General features: G+C 52.5%; 1 long non-coding RNA gene across 1 annotated transcript; it reads right to left on the bottom strand.

The window, feature by feature from the left end:
• Positions 1 to 190: 190 nt before the first annotated feature.
• LOC121834572 lies at positions 191 to 22,228 on the bottom strand. Its single transcript, XR_006077261.1, has 3 exons — positions 22,152 to 22,228; positions 367 to 538; positions 191 to 285 (listed from the first exon to the last, which is right to left on the bottom strand). It is a non-coding gene; the product is annotated as an uncharacterized LOC121834572 (long non-coding RNA).
• Between the last annotated feature and the right edge of the window lie 1,301 nt (positions 22,229 to 23,529).

Genomic DNA, 23,529 nt, shown 5'->3' with positions numbered 1-23,529 from the left:
TTGTGTGCCCAATTTTAAGCATGTATGTTTGTAATTTGAATTTTGCAAGGCATGCCAAACCTGTTAGTCTTTACTCGCGACCCTCTATGTACGACCACCCTGTTTTTTTCCGTAACTTTAGTTTCGACTAATGAGCACTAGAGATTTTTGGCGTAGGGCCTACAAAAAGCAGAATGTTGCGTGAAAGGAAACTTGCCTGTAGGTGTCACTGGCGACAATCCCCCGCTTGCCTCGGGTGCCACCACTAGATTTGCCTGTTCCAAGGCCATTTGTGGCTTTTTTGAGCTGAAAGGAAGTATGAGCATGTTACGCTCGCAAAAGAAATTAAAGTTTATTTATAGTCTAATAATATAATATGCATAGTACGCTCTGGGGTGGATCTGGTGCTTGAGGAAGCTCAGCAAGTTCCAGAGCGTCCAGCTTGGCTGCCGGATGTCGTCCCTGCCAGCCCCGCTTCGGCCCGTACAGTTTCTGGCCTCCCGACCATACCTGCCTCGTATGGCCTGCCATGCACGTTTGCATTCATCTGCACTGCGCTCTGCAGTAAAAAAACCAAATATTTACAAATTAAGGCATTTACCTTTTGAAGAAACGTTCTAGCCCATAACGAAAGGAAAGAAGACTTGTCTTAGTTCGAGTCACCATGGTACAAGTCATAAAAATCTTACTAATTTTCTTCCCATATGATTTCACTGGGTCCGTTATTCATTTTCCATAATTTTGTGGGGGAGGTTTGGCTGTTCCTTGATGATGTGGGGACCGCATAAATCTTTCAACATGCACTAAGTCTGGCTCAGAGGCAATAAATTATGTTTAGAATGTACTCACTGTTTAACATTTGTAAGCCGGCTCAAGTGCTTTAAATAGGGTGACCCAAGTCACCAGGCTCGATCTAAAACACACCGTAAAAATCGACGCCTGCACGTAGTAATCTAAATTTTTCGTCAAAAGTGTATTTCACAGATCGGTGTTTTCTTGCAAAATTAGAAAGCGTAGCTATCTTTCTGTAAAAAAATAGGGCCAAGAAACTTGCCAGGGTCAACGGCGAGCGGCGACGCAGACCAAGTCGAATAGCCGGGCGGGTTTGGCGCTTGTATTGATAGATGGCGCTACCTCCTTAATGAGACTGCTCGCGACTACCATGGTTTATTAAAATGAACATAATCTTTTTGTAATGTACCTCAGGTATGTCTTTTATAGCCTCTTCAAGGTACCGGGCATTCATGGGTGCTTCAGCTCGAACAATGCCCGCACTTGTGTCCCGAGAAAACAAATGCCCATCAGTTTTTCATCTATGCAGGTATTCTCTACACACAACCTTTCGTTGCATGCTACAGCATGGCACAGATTTAACAACAAAAGTTTAGCAGCTTGCTGCAAGGGGCAAGTTGCCTTGAAACAGATTCCCAATACTATTACGGCGAACCTAGAGTGCACTATAATTGTTTCCATCTTTTTGTGCGTGATGAAATTCTGATGAGCATGTGACGTACAGGAAAACTCGGAACAGACTATTCTACAAGAATAGTGTTTTCTTTATGCTAGCGCGTGTTAAAGCTTCTCGGTCAGTGTAGGTATCAATTCGACAGCGATTCAACAATGACGTGACAATTCACTTGACAACGCACTCGATCGCTAGTTCGTTATTTGCTTCAGCTAGTCTGCTTCAGTTTTAAAGTATGCCCTTACATTGCGTGCGTACGATAGACTTCAGCGATCGACGATAGGATTCGGCTACCGAAATATCTGGCTTCGAGCGCCTAGCTGATCTAGCTTTCAATAAGAGGTGTGCCGCTTGAGCAGCGGGAGCATTTGCGCCCAGCTTTCAGATCAGACCGCGAGATTGAAAGACGGGGGAAAGTGTTTGGCTCGAGTGATTCCTGCGAGTCTGAGCAATTAGCTGGTCTAGCTTTGAATCAGAGCTGTGCCGCTCGAGCAGAGGGAGCATTTGCGCCCAGCTTTCAGATCAGACCGCGAGATTGAAAGACGGGGGAAAGTGTTTGGCTGGAGTGATTCCTGCGAGTCTGAGCAATTAGCTGGTCTAGCTTTGAATCAGAGCTGTGCCGCTCGAGCAGAGGGAGCATTTGCGCCCAGCTTTCAGATCAGACCGCGAGATTGAAAGACGGGGGAAAGTGTTTGGCTGGAGTGATTCCTGCGAGTCTGAGCAATTAGCTGGTCTAGCTTTGAATCAGAGCTGTGCCGCTCGAGCAGAGGGAGCATTTGCGCCCAGCTTTCAGATCAGACCGCGAGATTGAAAGACGGGGGAAAGTGTTTGGCTGGAGTGATTCCTGCGAGTCTGAGCAATTAGCTGGTCTAGCTTTGAATCAGAGCTGTGAAGCTCGAGCAGAGGGAGCATTTGCGCCCAGCTTTCAGATCAGACCGCGAGATTGAAAGACGGGGGAAAGTGTTTGGCTGGAGTGATTCCTGCGAGTCTGAGCAATTAGCTGGTCTAGCTTTGAATCAGAGCTGTGCCGCTCGAGCAGAGGGAGCATTTGCGCCCAGCTTTCAGATCAGACCGCGAGATTGAAAGACGGGGGAAAGTGTTTGGCTGGAGTGATTCCTGCGAGTCTGAGCAATTAGCTGGTCTAGCTTTGAATCAGAGCTGTGCCGCTCGAGCAGAGGGAGCATTTGCGCCCAGCTTTCAGATCAGACCGCGAGATTGAAAGACGGGGGAAAGTGTTTGGCTGGAGTGATTCCTGCGAGTCTGAGCAATTAGCTGGTCTAGCTTTGAATCAGAGCTGTGCCGCTCGAGCAGAGGGAGCATTTGCGCCCAGCTTTCAGATCAGACCGCGAGATTGAAAGACGGGGGAAAGTGTTTGGCTGGAGTGATTCCTGCGAGTCTGAGCAATTAGCTGGTCTAGCTTTGAATCAGAGCTGTGAAGCTCGAGCAGAGGGAGCATTTGCGCCCAGCTTTCAGATCAGACCGCGAGATTGAAAGACGGGGGAAAGTGTTTGGCTGGAGTGATTCCTGCGAGTCTGAGCAATTAGCTGGTCTAGCTTTGAATCATAGCTGTGCCGCTCGAGCAGCGGGAGCATTTGCGCCCAGCTTTCAGATCAGACCGCGAGATTGAAAGACGGGGGAAAGTGTTTGGCTGGAGTGATTCCTGCGAGTCTGAGCAATTAGCTGGTCTAGCTTTGAATCAGAGCTGTGCCGCTCGAGCAGAGGGAGCATTTGCGCCCAGCTTTCAGATCAGACCGCGAGATTGAAAGACGGGGGAAAGTGTTTGGCTGGAGTGATTCCTGCGAGTCTGAGCAATTAGCTGGTCTAGCTTTGAATCAGAGCTGTGCCGCTCGAGCAGAGGGAGCATTTGCGCCCAGCTTTCAGATCAGACCGCGAGATTGAAAGACGGGGGAAAGTGTTTGGCTGGAGTGATTCCTGCGAGTCTGAGCAATTAGCTGGTCTAGCTTTGAATCAGAGCTGTGCCGCTCGAGCAGAGGGAGCATTTGCGCCCAGCTTTCAGATCAGACCGCGAGATTGAAAGACGGGGGAAAGTGTTTGGCTGGAGTGATTCCTGCGAGTCTGAGCAATTAGCTGGTCTAGCTTTGAATCAGAGCTGTGCCGCTCGAGCAGAGGGAGCATTTGCGCCCAGCTTTCAGATCAGACCGCGAGATTGAAAGACGGGGGAAAGTGTTTGGCTGGAGTGATTCCTGCGAGTCTGAGCAATTAGCTGGTCTAGCTTTGAATCAGAGCTGTGCCGCTCGAGCAGAGGGAGCATTTGTGCCCAGCTTTCAGATCAGACCGCGAGATTGAAAGACGGGGGAAAGTGTTTGGCTGGAGTGAGTCCTGCGAGTCTGAGCAATTAGCTGGTCTAGCTTTGAATCAGAGCTGTGCCGCTCGAGCAGAGGGAGCATTTGCGCCCAGCTTTCAGATCAGACCGCGAGATTGAAAGACGGGGGAAAGTGTTTGGCTGGAGTGATTCCTGCGAGTCTGAGCAATTAGCTGGTCTAGCTTTGAATCAGAGCTGTGCCGCTCGAGCAGAGGGAGCATTTGCGCCCAGCTTTCAGATCAGACCGCGAGATTGAAAGACGGGGGAAAGTGTTTGGCTGGAGTGATTCCTGCGAGTCTGAGCAATTAGCTGGTCTAGCTTTGAATCAGAGCTGTGCCGCTCGAGCAGAGGGAGCATTTGCGCCCAGCTTTCAGATCAGACCGCGAGATTGAAAGACGGGGGAAAGTGTTTGGCTGGAGTGATTCCTGCGAGTCTGAGCAATTAGCTGGTCTAGCTTTGAATCAGAGCTGTGCCGCTCGAGCACAGGGAGCATTTGCGCCCAGCTTTCAGATCAGACCGCGAGATTGAAAGACGGGGGAAAGTGTTTGGCTGGAGTGATTCCTGCGAGTCTGAGCAATTAGCTGGTCTAGCTTTGAATAAGAGCTGTGCCGCTCGAGCAGAGGGAGCATTTGCGCCCAGCTTTCAGATCAGACCGAGAGATTGAAAGACGGGGGAAAGTGTTTGGCTGGAGTGATTCCTGCGAGTCTGAGCAATTAGCTGGTCTAGCTTTGAATCAGAGCTGTGCCGCTCGAGCAGAGGGAGCATTTGCGCCCAGCTTTCAGATCAGACCGCGAGATTGAAAGACGGGGGAAAGTGTTTGGCTGGAGTGATTCCTGCGAGTCTGAGCAATTAGCTGGTCTAGCTTTGAATCAGAGCTGTGCCGCTCGAGCAGAGGGAGCATTTGCGCCCAGCTTTCAGATCAGACCGCGAGATTGAAAGACGGGGGAAAGTGTTTGGCTGGAGTGATTCCTGCGAGTCTGAGCAATTAGCTGGTCTAGCTTTGAATCAGAGCTGTGCCGCTCGAGCAGAGGGAGCATTTGCGCCCAGCTTTCAGATCAGACCGCGAGATTGAAAGACGGGGGAAAGTGTTTGGCTGGAGTGATTCCTGCGAGTCTGAGCAATTAGCTGGTCTAGCTTTGAATAAGAGCTGTGCCGCTCGAGCAGAGGGAGCATTTGCGCCCAGCTTTCAGATCAGACCGCGAGATTGAAAGACGGGGGAAAGTGTTTGGCTGGAGTGATTCCTGCGAGTCTGAGCAATTAGCTGGTCTAGCTTTGAATCAGAGCTGTGCCGCTCGAGCAGAGGGAGCATTTGCGCCCAGCTTTCAGATCAGACCGCGAGATTGAAAGACGGGGGAAAGTGTTTGGCTGGAGTGATTCCTGCGAGTCTGAGCAATTAGCTGGTCTAGCTTTGAATCAGAGCTGTGCCGCTCGAGCAGAGGGAGCATTTGCGCCCAGCTTTCAGATCAGACCGCGAGATTGAAAGACGGGGGAAAGTGTTTGGCTGGAGTGATTCCTGCGAGTCTGAGCAATTAGCTGGTCTAGCTTTGAATCAGAGCTGTGCCGCTCGAGCAGAGGGAGCATTTGCGCCCAGCTTTCAGATCAGACCGCGAGATTGAAAGACGGGGGAAAGTGTTTGACTGGAGTGATTCCTGCGAGTCTGAGCAATTAGCTGGCCTAGCTTTGAATCAGAGCTGTGCCGCTCGAGCAGAGGGAGCATTTGCGCCCAGCTTTCAGATCAGACCGCGAGATTGAAAGACGGGGGAAAGTGTTTGGCTGGAGTGATTCCTGCGAGTCTGAGCAATTAGCTGGTCTAGCTTTGAATCAGAGCTGTGCCGCTCGAGCAGAGGGAGCATTTGCGCCCAGCTTTCAGATCAGACCGCGAGATTGAAACACGGGGGAAAGTGTTTGGCTGGAGTGATTCCTGCGAGTCTGAGCAATTAGCTGGTCTAGCTTTGAATCAGAGCTGTGCCGCTCGAGCAGAGGGAGCATTTGCGCCCAGCTTTCAGATCAGACCGCGAGATTGAAAGACGGGGGAAAGTGTTTGGCTGGAGTGATTCCTGCGAGTCTGAGCAATTAGCTGGTCTAGCTTTGAATCAGAGCTGTGCCGCTCGAGCAGAGGGAGCATTTGCGCCCAGCTTTCAGATCAGACCGCGAGATTGAAAGACGGGGGAAAGTGTTTGGCTGGAGTGATTCCTGCGAGTCTGAGCAATTAGCTGGTCTAGCTTTGAATAAGAGCTGTGCCGCTCGAGCAGAGGGAGCATTTGCGCCCAGCTTTCAGATCAGACCGCGAGATTGAAAGACGGGGGAAAGTGTTTGGCTGGAGTGATTCCTGCGAGTCTGAGCAATTAGCTGGTCTAGCTTTGAATCAGAGCTGTGCCGCTCGAGCAGAGGGAGCATTTGCGCCCAGCTTTCAGATCAGACCGCGAGATTGAAAGACGGGGGAAAGTGTTTGGCTGGAGTGATTCCTGCGAGTCTGAGCAATTAGCTGGTCTAGCTTTGAATCAGAGCTGTGCCGCTCGAGCAGAGGGAGCATTTGCGCCCAGCTTTCAGATCAGACCGCGAGATTGAAAGACGGGGGAAAGTGTTTGGCTGGAGTGATTCCTGCGAGTCTGAGCAATTAGCTGGTCTAGCTTTGAATCAGAGCTGTGCCGCTCGAGCAGAGGGAGCATTTGCGCCCAGCTTTCAGATCAGACCGCGAGATTGAAAGACGGGGGAAAGTGTTTGGCTGGAGTGATTCCTGCGAGTCTGAGCAATTAGCTGGTCTAGCTTTGAATCAGAGCTGTGCCGCTCGAGCAGAGGGAGCATTTGCGCCCAGCTTTCAGATCAGACCGCGAGATTGAAAGACGGGGGAAAGTGTTTGGCTGGAGTGATTCCTGCGAGTCTGAGCAATTAGCTGGTCTAGCTTTGAATCAGAGCTGTGCCGCTCGAGCAGAGGGAGCATTTGCGCCCAGCTTTCACATCAGACCGCGAGATTGAAAGACGGGGGAAAGTGTTTGGCTGGAGTGATTCCTGCGAGTCTGAGCAATTAGCTGGTCTAGCTTTGAATCAGAGCTGTGCCGCTCGAGCAGAGGGAGCATTTGCGCCCAGCTTTCACATCAGACCGCGAGATTGAAAGACGGGGGAAAGTGTTTGGCTGGAGTGATTCCTGCGAGTCTGAGCAATTAGCTGGTCTAGCTTTGAATCAGAGCTGTGCCGCTCGAGCAGAGGGAGCATTTGCGCCCAGCTTTCAGATCAGACCGCGAGATTGAAAGACGGGGGAAAGTGTTTGGCTGGAGTGATTCCTGCGAGTCTGAGCAATTAGCTGGTCTAGCTTTGAATCAGAGCTGCGCCGCTCGAGCAGAGGGAGCATTTGCGCCCAGCTTTCAGATCAGACCGCGAGATTGAAAGACGGGGGAAAGTGTTTGGCTGGAGTGATTCCTGCGAGTCTGAGCAATTAGCTGGTCTAGCTTTGAATCAGAGCTGTGCCGCTCGAGCAGAGGGAGCATTTGCGCCCAGCTTTCACATCAGACCGCGAGATTGAAAGACGGGGGAAAGTGTTTGGCTGGAGTGATTCCTGCGAGTCTGAGCAATTAGCTGGTCTAGCTTTGAATCAGAGCTGTGCCGCTCGAGCAGAGGGAGCATTTGCGCCCAGCTTTCAGATCAGACCGCGAGATTGAAAGACGGGGGAAAGTGTTTGGCTGGAGTGATTCCTGCGAGTCTGAGCAATTAGCTGGTCTAGCTTTGAATCAGAGCTGTGCCGCTCGAGCAGAGGGAGCATTTGCGCCCAGCTTTCAGATCAGACCGCGAGATTGAAAGACGGGGGAAAGTGTTTGGCTGGAGTGATTCCTGCGAGTCTGAGCAATTAGCTGGTCTAGCTTTGAATCAGAGCTGTGCCGCTCGAGCAGAGGGAGCATTTGCGCCCAGCTTTCAGATCAGACCGCGAGATTGAAAGACGGGGGAAAGTGTTTGGCTGGAGTGATTCCTGCGAGTCTGAGCAATTAGCTGGTCTAGCTTTGAATCAGAGCTGTGCCGCTCGAGCAGAGGGAGCATTTGCGCCCAGCTTTCAGATCAGACCGCGAGATTGAAAGACGGGGGAAAGTGTTTGGCTGGAGTGATTCCTGCGAGTCTGAGCAATTAGCTGGTCTAGCTTTGAATCAGAGCTGTGCCGCTCGAGCAGAGGGAGCATTTGCGCCCAGCTTTCACATCAGACCGCGAGATTGAAAGACGGGGGAAAGTGTTTGGCTGGAGTGATTCCTGCGAGTCTGAGCAATTAGCTGGTCTAGCTTTGAATCAGAGCTGTGCCGCTCGAGCAGAGGGAGCATTTGCGCCCAGCTTTCAGATCAGACCGCGAGATTGAAAGACGGGGGAAAGTGTTTGGCTGGAGTGATTCCTGCGAGTCTGAGCAATTAGCTGATCTAGCTTTGAATCAGAGCTGTGCCGCTCGAGCAGAGGGAGCATTTGCGCCCAGCTTTCAGATCAGACCGCGAGATTGAAAGACGGGGGAAAGTGTTTGGCTGGAGTGATTCCTGCGAGTCTGAGCAATTAGCTGGTCTAGCTTTGAATCAGAGCTGTGCCGCTCGAGCAGAGGGAGCATTTGCGCCCAGCTTTCAGATCAGACCGCGAGATTGAAAGACGGGGGAAAGTGTTTGGCTGGAGTGATTCCTGCGAGTCTGAGCAATTAGCTGGTCTAGCTTTGAATCAGAGCTGTGCCGCTCGAGCAGAGGGAGCATTTGCGCCCAGCTTTCACATCAGACCGCGAGATTGAAAGACGGGGGAAAGTGTTTGGCTGGAGTGATTCCTGCGAGTCTGAGCAATTAGCTGGTCTAGCTTTGAATCAGAGCTGTGCCGCTCGAGCAGAGGGAGCATTTGCGCCCAGCTTTCAGATCAGACCGCGAGATTGAAAGACGGGGGAAAGTGTTTGGCTGGAGTGATTCCTGCGAGTCTGAGCAATTAGCTGGTCTAGCTTTGAATCAGAGCTGTGCCGCTCGAGCAGAGGGAGCATTTGCGCCCAGCTTTCACATCAGACCGCGAGATTGAAAGACGGGGGAAAGTGTTTGGCTGGAGTGATTCCTGCGAGTCTGAGCAATTAGCTGGTCTAGCTTTGAATCAGAGCTGTGCCGCTCGAGCAGAGGGAGCATTTGCGCCCAGCTTTCAGATCAGACCGCGAGATTGAAAGACGGGGGAAAGTGTTTGGCTGGAGTGATTCGTGCGAGTCTGAGCAATTAGCTGGTCTAGCTTTGAATCAGAGCTGTGCCGCTCGAGCAGAGGGAGCATTTGCGCCCAGCTTTCACATCAGACCGCGAGATTGAAAGACGGGGGAAAGTGTTTGGCTGGAGTGATTCCTGCGAGTCTGAGCAATTAGCTGGTCTAGCTTTGAATCAGAGCTGTGCCGCTCGAGCAGAGGGAGCATTTGCGCCCAGCTTTCAGATCAGACCGCGAGATTGAAAGACGGGGGAAAGTGTTTGGCTGGAGTGATTCCTGCGAGTCTGAGCAATTAGCTGGTCTAGCTTTGAATCAGAGCTGTGCCGCTCGAGCAGAGGGAGCCTTTGCGCCCAGCTTTCACATCAGACCGCGAGATTGAAAGACGGGGGAAAGTGTTTGGCTGGAGTGATTCCTGCGAGTCTGAGCAATTAGCTGGTCTAGCTTTGAATCAGAGCTGTGCCGCTCGAGCAGAGGGAGCATTTGCGCCCAGCTTTCACATCAGACCGCGAGATTGAAAGACGGGGGAAAGTGTTTGGCTGGAGTGATTCCTGCGAGTCTGAGCAATTAGCTGGTCTAGCTTTGAATCAGAGCTGTGCCGCTCGAGCAGAGGGAGCATTTGCGCCCAGCTTTCAGATCAGACCGCGAGATTGAAAGACGGGGGAAAGTGTTTGGCTGGAGTGATTCCTGCGAGTCTGAGCAATTAGCTGGTCTAGCTTTGAATCAGAGCTGTGCCGCTCGAGCAGAGGGAGCATTTGCGCCCAGCTTTCACATCAGACCGCGAGATTGAAAGACGGGGGAAAGTGTTTGGCTGGAGTGATTCCTGCGAGTCTGAGCAATTAGCTGGTCTAGCTTTGAATCAGAGCTGTGCCGCTCGAGCAGAGGGAGCATTTGCGCCCAGCTTTCAGATCAGACCGCGAGATTGAAAGACGGGGGAAAGTGTTTGGCTGGAGTGATTCCTGCGAGTCTGAGCAATTAGCTGGTCTAGCTTTGAATCAGAGCTGTGCCGCTCGAGCAGAGGGAGCATTTGCGCCCAGCTTTCAGATCAGACCGCGAGATTGAAAGACGGGGGAAAGTGTTTGGCTGGAGTGATTCCTGCGAGTCTGAGCAATTAGCTGGTCTAGCTTTGAATCAGAGCTGTGCCGCTCGAGCAGAGGGAGCATTTGCGCCCAGCTTTCACATCAGACCGCGAGATTGAAAGACGGGGGAAAGTGTTTGGCTGGAGTGATTCCTGCGAGTCTGAGCAATTAGCTGGTCTAGCTTTGAATCAGAGCTGTGCCGCTCGAGCAGAGGGAGCATTTGCGCCCAGCTTTCAGATCAGACCGCGAGATTGAAAGACGGGGGAAAGTGTTTGGCTGGAGTGATTCCTGCGAGTCTGAGCAATTAGCTGATCTAGCTTTGAATCAGAGCTGTGCCGCTCGAGCAGAGGGAGCATTTGCGCCCAGCTTTCAGATCAGACCGCGAGATTGAAAGACGGGGGAAAGTGTTTGGCTGGAGTGATTCCTGCGAGTCTGAGCAATTAGCTGGTCTAGCTTTGAATCAGAGCTGTGCCGCTCGAGCAGAGGGAGCATTTGCGCCCAGCTTTCACATCAGACCGCGAGATTGAAAGACGGGGGAAAGTGTTTGGCTGGAGTGATTCCTGCGAGTCTGAGCAATTAGCTGGTCTAGCTTTGAATCAGAGCTGTGCCGCTCGAGCAGAGGGAGCATTTGCGCCCAGCTTTCAGATCAGACCGCGAGATTGAAAGACGGGGGAAAGTGTTTGGCTGGAGTGATTCCTGCGAGTCTGAGCAATTAGCTGATCTAGCTTTGAATCAGAGCTGTGCCGCTCGAGCAGAGGGAGCATTTGCGCCCAGCTTTCAGATCAGACCGCGAGATTGAAAGACGGGGGAAAGTGTTTGGCTGGAGTGATTCCTGCGAGTCTGAGCAATTAGCTGGTCTAGCTTTGAATAAGAGCTGTGCCGCTCGAGCACAGGGAGCATTTGCGCCCAGCTTTCAGATCAGACCGCGAGATTGAAAGACGGGGGAAAGTGTTTGGCTGGAGTGATTCCTGCGAGTCTGAGCAATTAGCTGGTCTAGCTTTGAATCAGAGCTGTGCCGCTCGAGCAGAGGGAGCATTTGCGCCCAGCTTTCAGATCAGACCGCGAGATTGAAAGACGGGGGAAAGTGTTTGGCTGGAGTGATTCCTGCGAGTCTGAGCAATTAGCTGATCTAGCTTTGAATAAGAGCTGTGCCGCTCGAGCAGAGGGAGCATTTGCGCCCAGCTTTCAGATCAGACCGCGAGATTGAAAGAAGGGGGAAAGTGTTTGGCTGGAGTGATTCCTGCGAGTCTGAGCAATTAGCTGGTCTAGCTTTGAATAAGCGCTGTGCCGCTCGAGCACAGGGAGCATTCGCGCCCAGCTTTCAGATCAGACCGCGAGATTGAAAGACGGGGGAAAGTGTTTGGCTGGAGTGATTCCTGCGGGTCTGAGCAATTAGCTGGTCTAGCTTTGAATCAGAGCTGTGCCGCTCGAGCAGAGGGAGCATTTGCGCCCAGCTTTCAGATCAGACCGCGAGATTGAAAGACGGGGGAAAGTGTTTGGCTGGAGTGATTCCTGCGAGTCTGAGCAATTAGCTGGTCTAGCTTTGAATCAGAGCTGTGCCGCTCGAGCAGAGGGAGCATTTGCGCCCAGCTTTCAGATCAGACCGCGAGATTGAAAGACGGGGGAAAGTGTTTGGCTGGAGTGATTCCTGCGAGTCTGAGCAATTAGCTGGTCTAGCTTTGAATCAGAGCTGTGCCGCTCGAGCAGAGGGAGCATTTGCGCCCAGCTTTCAGATCAGACCGCGAGATTGAAAGACGGGGGAAAGTGTTTGGCTGGAGTGATTCCTGCGAGTCTGAGCAATTAGCTGGTCTAGCTTTGAATCAGAGCTGTGCCGCTCGAGCAGAGGGAGCATTTGCGCCCAGCTTTCAGATCAGACCGCGAGATTGAAAGACGGGGGAAAGTGTTTGGCTGGAGTGATTCCTGCGGGTCTGAGCAATTAGCTGGTCTAGCTTTGAATCAGAGCTGTGCCGCTCGAGCAGAGGGAGCATTTGCGCCCAGCTTTCAGATCAGACCGCGAGATTGAAAGACGGGGGAAAGTGTTTGGCTGGAGTGATTCCTGCGAGTCTGAGCAATTAGCTGGTCTAGCTTTGAATCAGAGCTGTGCCGCTCGAGCAGAGGGAGCATTTGCGCCCAGCTTTCAGATCAGACCGCGAGATTGAAAGACGGGGGAAAGTGTTTGGCTGGAGTGATTCCTGCGAGTCTGAGCAATTAGCTGGTCTAGCTTTGAATCAGAGCTGTGCCGCTCGAGCAGAGGGAGCATTTGCGCCCAGCTTTCAGATCAGACCGCGAGATTGAAAGACGGGGGAAAGTGTTTGGCTGGAGTGATTCCTGCGAGTCTGAGCAATTAGCTGGTCTAGCTTTGAATCAGAGCTGTGCCGCTCGAGCAGAGGGAGCATTTGCGCCCAGCTTTCAGATCAGACCGCGAGATTGAAAGACGGGGGAAAGTGTTTGGCTGGAGTGATTCCTGCGAGTCTGAGCAATTAGCTGGTCTAGCTTTGAATCAGAGCTGTGCCGCTCGAGCAGAGGGAGCATTTGCGCCCAGCTTTCACATCAGACCGCGAGATTGAAAGACGGGGGAAAGTGTTTGGCTGGAGTGATTCCTGCGAGTCTGAGCAATTAGCTGGTCTAGCTTTGAATCAGAGCTGTGCCGCTCGAGCAGAGGGAGCATTTGCGCCCAGCTTTCAGATCAGACCGCGAGATTGAAAGACGGGGGAAAGTGTTTGGCTGGAGTGATTCCTGCGAGTCTGAGCAATTAGCTGATCTAGCTTTGAATCAGAGCTGTGCCGCTCGAGCAGAGGGAGCATTTGCGCCCAGCTTTCAGATCAGACCGCGAGATTGAAAGACGGGGGAAAGTGTTTGGCTGGAGTGATTCCTGCGAGTCTGAGCAATTAGCTGGTCTAGCTTTGAATCAGAGCTGTGCCGCTCGAGCAGAGGGAGCATTTGCGCCCAGCTTTCACATCAGACCGCGAGATTGAAAGACGGGGGAAAGTGTTTGGCTGGAGTGATTCCTGCGAGTCTGAGCAATTAGCTGGTCTAGCTTTGAATCAGAGCTGTGCCGCTCGAGCAGAGGGAGCATTTGCGCCCAGCTTTCAGATCAGACCGCGAGATTGAAAGACGGGGGAAAGTGTTTGGCTGGAGTGATTCCTGCGAGTCTGAGCAATTAGCTGATCTAGCTTTGAATCAGAGCTGTGCCGCTCGAGCAGAGGGAGCATTTGCGCCCAGCTTTCAGATCAGACCGCGAGATTGAAAGACGGGGGAAAGTGTTTGGCTGGAGTGATTCCTGCGAGTCTGAGCAATTAGCTGGTCTAGCTTTGAATAAGAGCTGTGCCGCTCGAGCACAGGGAGCATTTGCGCCCAGCTTTCAGATCAGACCGCGAGATTGAAAGACGGGGGAAAGTGTTTGGCTGGAGTGATTCCTGCGAGTCTGAGCAATTAGCTGGTCTAGCTTTGAATCAGAGCTGTGCCGCTCGAGCAGAGGGAGCATTTGCGCCCAGCTTTCAGATCAGACCGCGAGATTGAAAGACGGGGGAAAGTGTTTGGCTGGAGTGATTCCTGCGAGTCTGAGCAATTAGCTGATCTAGCTTTGAATAAGAGCTGTGCCGCTCGAGCAGAGGGAGCATTTGCGCCCAGCTTTCAGATCAGACCGCGAGATTGAAAGAAGGGGGAAAGTGTTTGGCTGGAGTGATTCCTGCGAGTCTGAGCAATTAGCTGGTCTAGCTTTGAATAAGCGCTGTGCCGCTCGAGCACAGGGAGCATTCGCGCCCAGCTTTCAGATCAGACCGCGAGATTGAAAGACGGGGGAAAGTGTTTGGCTGGAGTGATTCCTGCGGGTCTGAGCAATTAGCTGGTCTAGCTTTGAATCAGAGCTGTGCCGCTCGAGCAGAGGGAGCATTTGCGCCCAGCTTTCAGATCAGACCGCGAGATTGAAAGAAGGGGGAAAGTGTTTGGCTGGAGTGATTCCTGCGAGTCTGAGCAATTAGCTGGTCTAGCTTTGAATAAGCGCTGTGCCGCTCGAGCAGAGGGAGCATTTGCGGCCAGCTTTCAGATCAGACCGCGAGATTGAAAGAAGGGGGAAAGTGTTTGGCTGGAGTGATTCCTGCGAGTCTGAGCAATTAGCTGGTCTAGCTTTGAATAAGCGCTGTGCCGCTCGAGCACAGGGAGCATTCGCGCCCAGCTTTCAGATCAGACCGCGAGATTGAAAGACGGGGGAAAGTGTTTGGCTGGAGTGATTCCTGCGGGTCTGAGCAATTAGCTGGTCTAGCTTTGAATCAGAGCTGTGCCGCTCGAGCAGAGGGAGCATTTGCGCCCAGCTTTCAGATCAGACCGCGAGATTGAAAGACGGGGGAAAGTGTTTGGCTGGAGTGATTCCTGCGAGTCTGAGCAATTAGCTGGTCTAGCTTTGAATCAGAGCTGTGCCGCTCGAGCAGAGGGAGCATTTGCGCCCAGCTTTCAGATCAGACCGCGAGATTGAAAGACGGGGGAAAGTGTTTGGCTGGAGTGATTCCTGCGAGTCTGAGCAATTAGCTGATCTAGCTTTGAATCAGAGCTGTGCCGCTCGAGCAGAGGGAGCATTTGCGCCCAGCTTTCAGATCAGACCGCGAGATTGAAAGACGGGGGAAAGTGTTTGGCTGGAGTGATTCCTGCGAGTCTGAGCAATTAGCTGGTCTAGCTTTGAATAAGAGCTGTGCCGCTCGAGCACAGGGAGCATTTGCGCCCAGCTTTCAGATCAGACCGCGAGATTGAAAGACGGGGGAAAGTGTTTGGCTGGAGTGATTCCTGCGAGTCTGAGCAATTAGCTGGTCTAGCTTTGAATCAGAGCTGTGCCGCTCGAGCAGAGGGAGCATTTGCGCCCAGCTTTCAGATCAGACCGCGAGATTGAAAGACGGGGGAAAGTGTTTGGCTGGAGTGATTCCTGCGAGTCTGAGCAATTAGCTGGTCTAGCTTTGAATCAGAGCTGTGCCGCTCGAGCAGAGGGAGCATTTGCGCCCAGCTTTCAGATCAGACCGCGAGATTGAAAGACGGGGGAAATTGTTTGGCTGGAGTGATTCCTGCGAGTCTGAGCAATTAGCTGGTCTAGCTTTGAATCAGAGCTGTGCCGCTCGAGCAGAGGGAGCATTTGCGCCCAGCTTTCAGATCAGACCGCGAGATTGAAAGACGGGGGAAAGTGTTTGGCTGGAGTGATTCCTGCGAGTCTGAGCAATTAGCTGGTCTAGCTTTGAATAAGAGCTGTGCCGCTCGAGCACAGGGAGCATTTGCGCCCAGCTTTCAGATCAGACCGCGAGATTGAAAGACGGGGGAAAGTGTTTGGCTGGAGTGATTCCTGCGAGTCTGAGCAATTAGCTGGTCTAGCTTTGAATCAGAGCTGTGCCGCTCGAGCAGAGGGAGCATTTGCGCCCAGCTTTCAGATCAGACCGCGAGATTGAAAGACGGGGGAAAGTGTTTGGCTGGAGTGATTCCTGCGAGTCTGAGCAATTAGCTGGTCTAGCTTTGAATCAGAGCTGTGCCGCTCGAGCAGAGGGAGCATTTGCGCCCAGCTTTCAGATCAGACCGCGAGATTGAAAGACGGGGGAAAGTGTTTGGCTGGAGTGATTCCTGCGAGTCTGAGCAATTAGCTGGTCTAGCTTTGAATCAGAGCTGTGCCGCTCGAGCAGAGGGAGCATTTGCGCCCAGCTTTCAGATCAGACCGCGAGATTGAAAGACGGGGGAAAGTGTTTGGCTGGAGTGATTCCTGCGAGTCTGAGCAATTAGCTGATCTAGCTTTGAATCAGAGCTGTGCCGCTCGAGCAGAGGGAGCATTTGCGCCCAGCTTTCAGATCAGACCGCGAGATTGAAAGACGGGGGAAAGTGTTTGGCTGGAGTGATTCCTGCGAGTCTGAGCAATTAGCTGGTCTAGCTTTGAATAAGAGCTGTGCCGCTCGAGCACAGGGAGCATTTGCGCCCAGCTTTCAGATCAGACCGCGAGATTGAAAGACGGGGGAAAGTGTTTGGCTGGAGTGATTCCTGCGAGTCTGAGCAATTAGCTGGTCTAGCTTTGAATCAGAGCTGTGCCGCTCGAGCAGAGGGAGCATTTGCGCCCAGCTTTCAGATCAGACCGCGAGATTGAAAGACGGGGGAAAGTGTTTGGCTGGAGTGATTCCTGCGAGTCTGAGCAATTAGCTGATCTAGCTTTGAATCAGAGCTGTGCCGCTCGAGCAGAGGGAGCATTTGCGCCCAGCTTTCAGATCAGACCGCGAGATTGAAAGACGGGGGAAAGTGTTTGGCTGGAGTGATTCCTGCGAGTCTGAGCAATTAGCTGGTCTAGCTTTGAATCAGAGCTGTGCCGCTCGAGCAGAGGGAGCATTTGCGCCCAGCTTTCACATCAGACCGCGAGATTGAAAGACGGGGGAAAGTGTTTGGCTGGAGTGATTCCTGCGAGTCTGAGCAATTAGCTGGTCTAGCTTTGAATCAGAGCTGTGCCGCTCGAGCAGAGGGAGCATTTGCGCCCAGCTTTCAGATCAGACCGCGAGATTGAAAGACGGGGGAAAGTGTTTGGCTGGAGTGATTCCTGCGAGTCTGAGCAATTAGCTGATCTAGCTTTGAATCAGAGCTGTGCCGCTCGAGCAGAGGGAGCATTTGCGCCCAGCTTTCAGATCAGACCGCGAGATTGAAAGACGGGGGAAAGTGTTTGGCTGGAGTGATTCCTGCGAGTCTGAGCAATTAGCTGGTCTAGCTTTGAATAAGAGCTGTGCCGCTCGAGCACAGGGAGCATTTGCGCCCAGCTTTCAGATCAGACCGCGAGATTGAAAGACGGGGGAAAGTGTTTGGCTGGAGTGATTCCTGCGAGTCTGAGCAATTAGCTGGTCTAGCTTTGAATCAGAGCTGTGCCGCTCGAGCAGAGGGAGCATTTGCGCCCAGCTTTCAGATCAGACCGCGAGATTGAAAGACGGGGGAAAGTGTTTGGCTGGAGTGATTCCTGCGAGTCTGAGCAATTAGCTGATCTAGCTTTGAATAAGAGCTGTGCCGCTCGAGCAGAGGGAGCATTTGCGCCCAGCTTTCAGATCAGACCGCGAGATTGAAAGAAGGGGGAAAGTGTTTGGCTGGAGTGATTCCTGCGAGTCTGAGCAATTAGCTGGTCTAGCTTTGAATAAGCGCTGTGCCGCTCGAGCACAGGGAGCATTCGCGCCCAGCTTTCAGATCAGACCGCGAGATTGAAAGACGGGGGAAAGTGTTTGGCTGGAGTGATTCCTGCGGGTCTGAGCAATTAGCTGGTCTAGCTTTGAATCAGAGCTGTGCCGCTCGAGCAGAGGGAGCATTTGCGCCCAGCTTTCAGATCAGACCGCGAGATTGAAAGAAGGGGGAAAGTGTTTGGCTGGAGTGATTCCTGCGAGTCTGAGCAATTAGCTGGTCTAGCTTTGAATAAGCGCTGTGCCGCTCGAGCAGAGGGAGCATTTGCGCCCAGCTTTCAGATCAGACCGCGAGATTGAAAGAAGGGGGAAAGTGTTTGGCTGGAGTGATTCCTGCGAGTCTGAGCAATTAGCTGGTCTAGCTTTGAATAAGCGCTGTGCCGCTCGAGCACAGGGAGCATTCGCGCCCAGCTTTCAGATCAGACCGCGAGATTGAAAGACGGGGGAAAGTGTTTGGCTGGAGTGATTCCTGCGGGTCTGAGCAATTAGCTGGTCTAGCTTTGAATCAGAGCTGTGCCGCTCGAGCAGAGGGAGCATTTGCGCCCAGCTTTCAGATCAGACCGCGAGATTGAAAGACGGGGGAAAGTGTTTGGCTGGAGTGATTCCTGCGAGTCTGAGCAATTAGCTGGTCTAGCTTTGAATCAGAGCTGTGCCGCTCGAGCAGAGGGAGCATTTGCGCCCAGCTTTCAGATCAGACCGCGAGATTGAAAGACGGGGGAAAGTGTTTGGCTGGAGTGATTCCTGCGAGTCTGAGCAATTAGCTGATCTAGCTTTGAATCAGAGCTGTGCCGCTCGAGCAGAGGGAGCATTTGCGCCCAGCTTTCAGATCAGACCGCGAGATTGAAAGACGGGGGAAAGTGTTTGGCTGGAGTGATTCCTGCGAGTCTGAGCAATTAGCTGGTCTAGCTTTGAATAAGAGCTGTGCCGCTCGAGCACAGGGAGCATTTGCGCCCAGCTTTCAGATCAGACCGCGAGATTGAAAGACGGGGGAAAGTGTTTGGCTGGAGTGATTCCTGCGAGTCTGAGCAATTAGCTGGTCTAGCTTTGAATCAGAGCTGTGCCGCTCGAGCAGAGGGAGCATTTGCGCCCAGCTTTCAGATCAGACCGCGAGATTGAAAGACGGGGGAAAGTGTTTGGCTGGAGTGATTCCTGCGAGTCTGAGCAATTAGCTGGTCTAGCTTTGAATCAGAGCTGTGCCGCTCGAGCAGAGGGAGCATTTGCGCCCAGCTTTCAGATCAGACCGCGAGATTGAAAGACGGGGGAAAGTGTTTGGCTGGAGTGATTCCTGCGAGTCTGAGCAATTAGCTGGTCTAGCTTTGAATCAGAGCTGTGCCGCTCGAGCAGAGGGAGCATTTGCGCCCAGCTTTCAGATCAGACCGCGAGATTGAAAGACGGGGGAAAGTGTTTGGCTGGAGTGATTCCTGCGAGTCTGAGCAATTAGCTGGTCTAGCTTTGAGTAAGAGCTGTGCCGCTCGAGCACAGGGAGCATTTGCGCCCAGCTTTCAGATCAGACCGCGAGATTGAAAGACGGGGGAAAGTGTTTGGCTGGAGTGATTCCTGCGAGTCTGAGCAATTAGCTGGTCTAGCTTTGAATCAGAGCTGTGCCGCTCGAGCAGAGGGAGCATTTGCGCCCAGCTTTCAGATCAGACCGCGAGATTGAAAGACGGGGGAAAGTGTTTGGCTGGAGTGATTCCTGCGAGTCTGAGCAATTAGCTGGTCTAGCTTTGAATCAGAGCTGTGCCGCTCGAGCAGAGGGAGCATTTGCGCCCAGCTTTCAGATCAGACCGCGAGATTGAAAGACGGGGGAAAGTGTTTGGCTGGAGTGATTCCTGCGAGTCTGAGCAATTAGCTGGTCTAGCTTTGAATCAGAGCTGTGCCGCTCGAGCAGAGGGAGCATTTGCGCCCAGCTTTCAGATCAGACCGCGAGATTGAAAGACGGGGGAAAGTGTTTGGCTGGAGTGATTCCTGCGAGTCTGAGCAATTAGCTGATCTAGCTTTGAATCAGAGCTGTGCCGCTCGAGCAGAGGGAGCATTTGCGCCCAGCTTTCAGATCAGACCGCGAGATTGAAAGACGGGGGAAAGTGTTTGGCTGGAGTGATTCCTGCGAGTCTGAGCAATTAGCTGGTCTAGCTTTGAATAAGAGCTGTGCCGCTCGAGCACAGGGAGCATTTGCGCCCAGCTTTCAGATCAGACCGCGAGATTGAAAGACGGGGGAAAGTGTTTGGCTGGAGTGATTCCTGCGAGTCTGAGCAATTAGCTGGTCTAGCTTTGAATCAGAGCTGTGCCGCTCGAGCAGAGGGAGCATTTGCGCCCAGCTTTCAGATCAGACCGCGAGATTGAAAGACGGGGGAAAGTGTTTGGCTGGAGTGATTCCTGCGAGTCTGAGCAATTAGCTGGTCTAGCTTTGAATCAGAGCTGTGCCGCTCGAGCAGAGGGAGCATTTGCGCCCAGCTTTCAGATCAGACCGCGAGATTGAAAGACGGGGGAAAGTGTTTGGCTGGAGTGATTCCTGCGAGTCTGAGCAATTAGCTGGTCTAGCTTTGAATCAGAGCTGTGCCGCTCGAGCAGAGGGAGCATTTGCGCCCAGCTTTCAGATCAGACCGCGAGATTGAAAGACGGGGGAAAGTGTTTGGCTGGAGTGATTCCTGCGAGTCTGAGCAATTAGCTGGTCTAGCTTTGAATAAGAGCTGTGCCGCTCGAGCACAGGGAGCATTTGCGCCCAGCTTTCAGATCAGACCGCGAGATTGAAAGACGGGGGAAAGTGTTTGGCTGGAGTGATTCCTGCGAGTCTGAGCAATTAGCTGGTCTAGCTTTGAATCAGAGCTGTGCCGCTCGAGCAGAGGGAGCATTTGCGCCCAGCTTTCAGATCAGACCGCGAGATTGAAAGACGGGGGAAAGTGTTTGGCTGGAGTGATTCCTGCGAGTCTGAGCAATTAGCTGGTCTAGCTTTGAATCAGAGCTGTGCCGCTCGAGCAGAGGGAGCATTTGCGCCCAGCTTTCAGATCAGACCGCGAGATTGAAAGACGGGGGAAAGTGTTTGGCTGGAGTGATTCCTGCGAGTCTGAGCAATTAGCTGGTCTAGCTTTGAATAAGAGCTGTGCCGCTCGAGCAGAGGGAGCATTTGCGCCCAGCTTTCAGATCAGACCGCGAGATTGAAAGACGGGGGAAAGTGTTTGGCTGGAGTGATTCCTGCGAGTCTGAGCAATTAGCTGGTCTAGCTTTGAATAAGAGCTGTGCCGCTCGAGCACAGGGAGCATTTGCGCCCAGCTTTCAGATCAGACCGCGAGATTGAAAGACGGGGGAAAGTGTTTGGCTGGAGTGATTCCTGCGAGTCTGAGCAATTAGCTGGTCTAGCTTTGAATCAGAGCTGTGCCGCTCGAGCAGAGGGAGCATTTGCGCCCAGCTTTCAGATCAGACCGCGAGATTGAAAGACGGGGGAAAGTGTTTGGCTGGAGTGATTCCTGCGAGTCTGAGCAATTAGCTGGTCTAGCTTTGAATCAGAGCTGTGCCGCTCGAGCAGAGGGAGCATTTGCGCCCAGCTTTCAGATCAGACCGCGAGATTGAAAGACGGGGGAAAGTGTTTGGCTGGAGTGATTCCTGCGAGTCTGAGCAATTAGCTGGTCTAGCTTTGAATCAGAGCTGTGCCGCTCGAGCAGAGGGAGCATTTGCGCCCAGCTTTCAGATCAGACCGCGAGATTGAAAGACGGGGGAAAGTGTTTGGCTGGAGTGATTCCTGCGAGTCTGAGCAATTAGCTGGTCTAGCTTTGAATAAGAGCTGTGCCGCTCGAGCACAGGGAGCATTTGCGCCCAGCTTTCAGATCAGACCGCGAGATTGAAAGACGGGGGAAAGTGTTTGGCTGGAGTGATTCCTGCGAGTCTGAGCAATTAGCTGGTCTAGCTTTGAATCAGAGCTGTGCCGCTCGAGCAGAGGGAGCATTTGCGCCCAGCTTTCAGATCAGACCGCGAGATTGAAAGACGGGGGAAAGTGTTTGGCTGGAGTGATTCCTGCGAGTCTGAGCAATTAGCTGGTCTAGCTTTGAATCAGAGCTGTGCCGCTCGAGCAGAGGGAGCATTTGCGCCCAGCTTTCAGATCAGACCGCGAGATTGAAAGACGGGGGAAAGTGTTTGGCTGGAGTGATTCCTGCGAGTCTGAGCAATTAGCTGGTCTAGCTTTGAATAAGAGCTGTGCCGCTCGAGCACAGGGAGCATTTGCGCCCAGCTTTCAGATCAGACCGCGAGATTGAAAGACGGGGGAAAGTGTTTGGCTGGAGTGATTCCTGCGAGTCTGAGCAATTAGCTGGTCTAGCTTTGAATCAGAGCTGTGCCGCTCGAGCAGAGGGAGCATTTGCGCCCAGCTTTCAGATCAGACCGCGAGATTGAAAGACGGGGGAAAGTGTTTGGCTGGAGTGATTCCTGCGAGTCTGAGCAATTAGCTGATCTAGCTTTGAATAAGAGCTGTGCCGCTCGAGCAGAGGGAGCATTTGTGCCCAGCTTTCGATTCAGACCGTGAAAGTAAAGGATGGAGGATCGCAGCGAGCGTCACCGACCGCGACCATCTGTGTCTCAACAGTACGTAGCTGCCCGTGCGCCTCGAATATACACACATGCAGAGGTGCCGTAGTGCTAATACACTGTTTTCACGCGTTAAAGAAACACACCCATTGCGTCCATTGGCGATTTTGTCCTCTTTAAAGAAGCTTTAACAAGTTACTATTCATGATCTGTGCCGGACTAACCATTTTCAGCGTTTTTTGTACTTCCGTTGCCCACCCCCTTTGTAATGCTTCGGCCCTGAGGGTATAATAAATAAATAAATAAATAAATAAATAAATAAAAACTAGTTTGCTGATCTCTGGTCACCTATTCACAGTAAAAATCTGGAATACGCTCGGGCGCGGCGATCCAGCTGCCGTGCTCGCTATACGTACCTCTCTCAAAACAAACGTTGAGAAATGAATACTTACTTAGGAGGTTGCCGATGGTCTTCCAGGAATTCTCCCGCTTTATCTTATCACGATAATCGTGTCGGGATGTATCCCATATCCATGGGAACTGCTCAACTTTTTCAATAAGTGCTACCTCGAAACAAGAACTAAACTCGTCGGCCATCTTCGAGGGAACGGGAGTCGGGACAGACGGGATGAAGAAAAAGGTAGGAGGAGCCACATTCCTTTTTTTTTTTTTTTGTCGACTCCTTATTGGTTCGTCGGAGGGCCGCTTGCAACTCCTTACGACCAGGTACGACCGGCTAAGCGCAGTAGCGCAGACCTCGGCGTCCTCGGTTGCCATGGCAACCAAGTGGTTTAAGAGGTTTCAAGAAGTTTTAGTGCACTCGGTCGAAGTCGGTCGCAAGAGTGTGAACGGGCCTTTATTGTATATAGCAGGTGTGGCCAGGATGCCCCGGCCTAAGAGCCGCAAGCAAAATCCCAAAACTTCTAAGAGTCGCGGCGGGGGGGGGGGGGGGAGCCAAATTTTGTCCAGACTCTGGACAAAAGTTGGCAAGACTTTGGTACAGCAAAACTTTTGCCCTTTCATACAAGCGTTCCAGACGCGCCTTCACTAACCGCTGCCTAGTAATCCCCCCCCCCCCCCCAAAAAAAGCATAAAGAAGCAGCTTCTTTATAAACTTGAACATAACGTCTTTGACTAGTGGAAGCTATGTATGAGTTCAAACAGGGTTTCCTCGACCTTCAAGAAGAAACGATATGGAGGGAACATCCGTTATTCTTTATCTAAAGAGGACAGGTATCACCGGCGAGCAACAAAGGCCTTGAGACAGAACATTTCCTCAACCCCAAGCCAAAGTGCATACATGATTTGAGAGTCCCTGCCCTTGCTGCCTTTCCCCCTATGGTCTTGCAAACTCCCTCGAACATTGAAAGAAGCATGATCTGTGCAAATATACGAGTGAAAAGCGGCTCGACTGTACGTACGGGGGTACAAGGCTGCCAAACCGCAAGCTCTTCTTTATTATGAAATCCTTTCTTTCATTCTTGGGGAAACGCGGAAAGGGGCAGAGGGGGGGAGGGGAGGGGGAGTCACTTTACGAGGGATCCGCGAGCCGCACATGAACCAGCAAAGAGCCGCATGCGGCTCGAGAGCCACGGTTTGGCCACCCCTGGTATATAGATACCATACGGTAGCAGAGTTGCGTCCGTAGCGCCGGCTTTTTGCACGGCCCTGGATGCTTTGCTCGTCACGTGACTAAATTCGGTGTGACGCCGCCGCGCATAAGAAATTAGAGGAGGACACTTGAGACTGCTTACGTGTAGGAATGCGAAAGCGTTCGCTGCTATCCTCCGCTGAGGCCGGTCGGGCGGCCTCCGTGGACGCTGTCCGGCC

The sequence above is a fragment of the Ixodes scapularis genome, unplaced genomic scaffold (genome assembly GCF_016920785.2).
Source record: "Ixodes scapularis isolate PalLabHiFi unplaced genomic scaffold, ASM1692078v2 ptg001583l_1__unscaffolded, whole genome shotgun sequence".
NCBI lineage: Eukaryota > Metazoa > Arthropoda > Arachnida > Ixodida > Ixodidae > Ixodes > Ixodes scapularis.
This window is presented reverse-complemented; position numbering and strand designations above follow the sequence as displayed.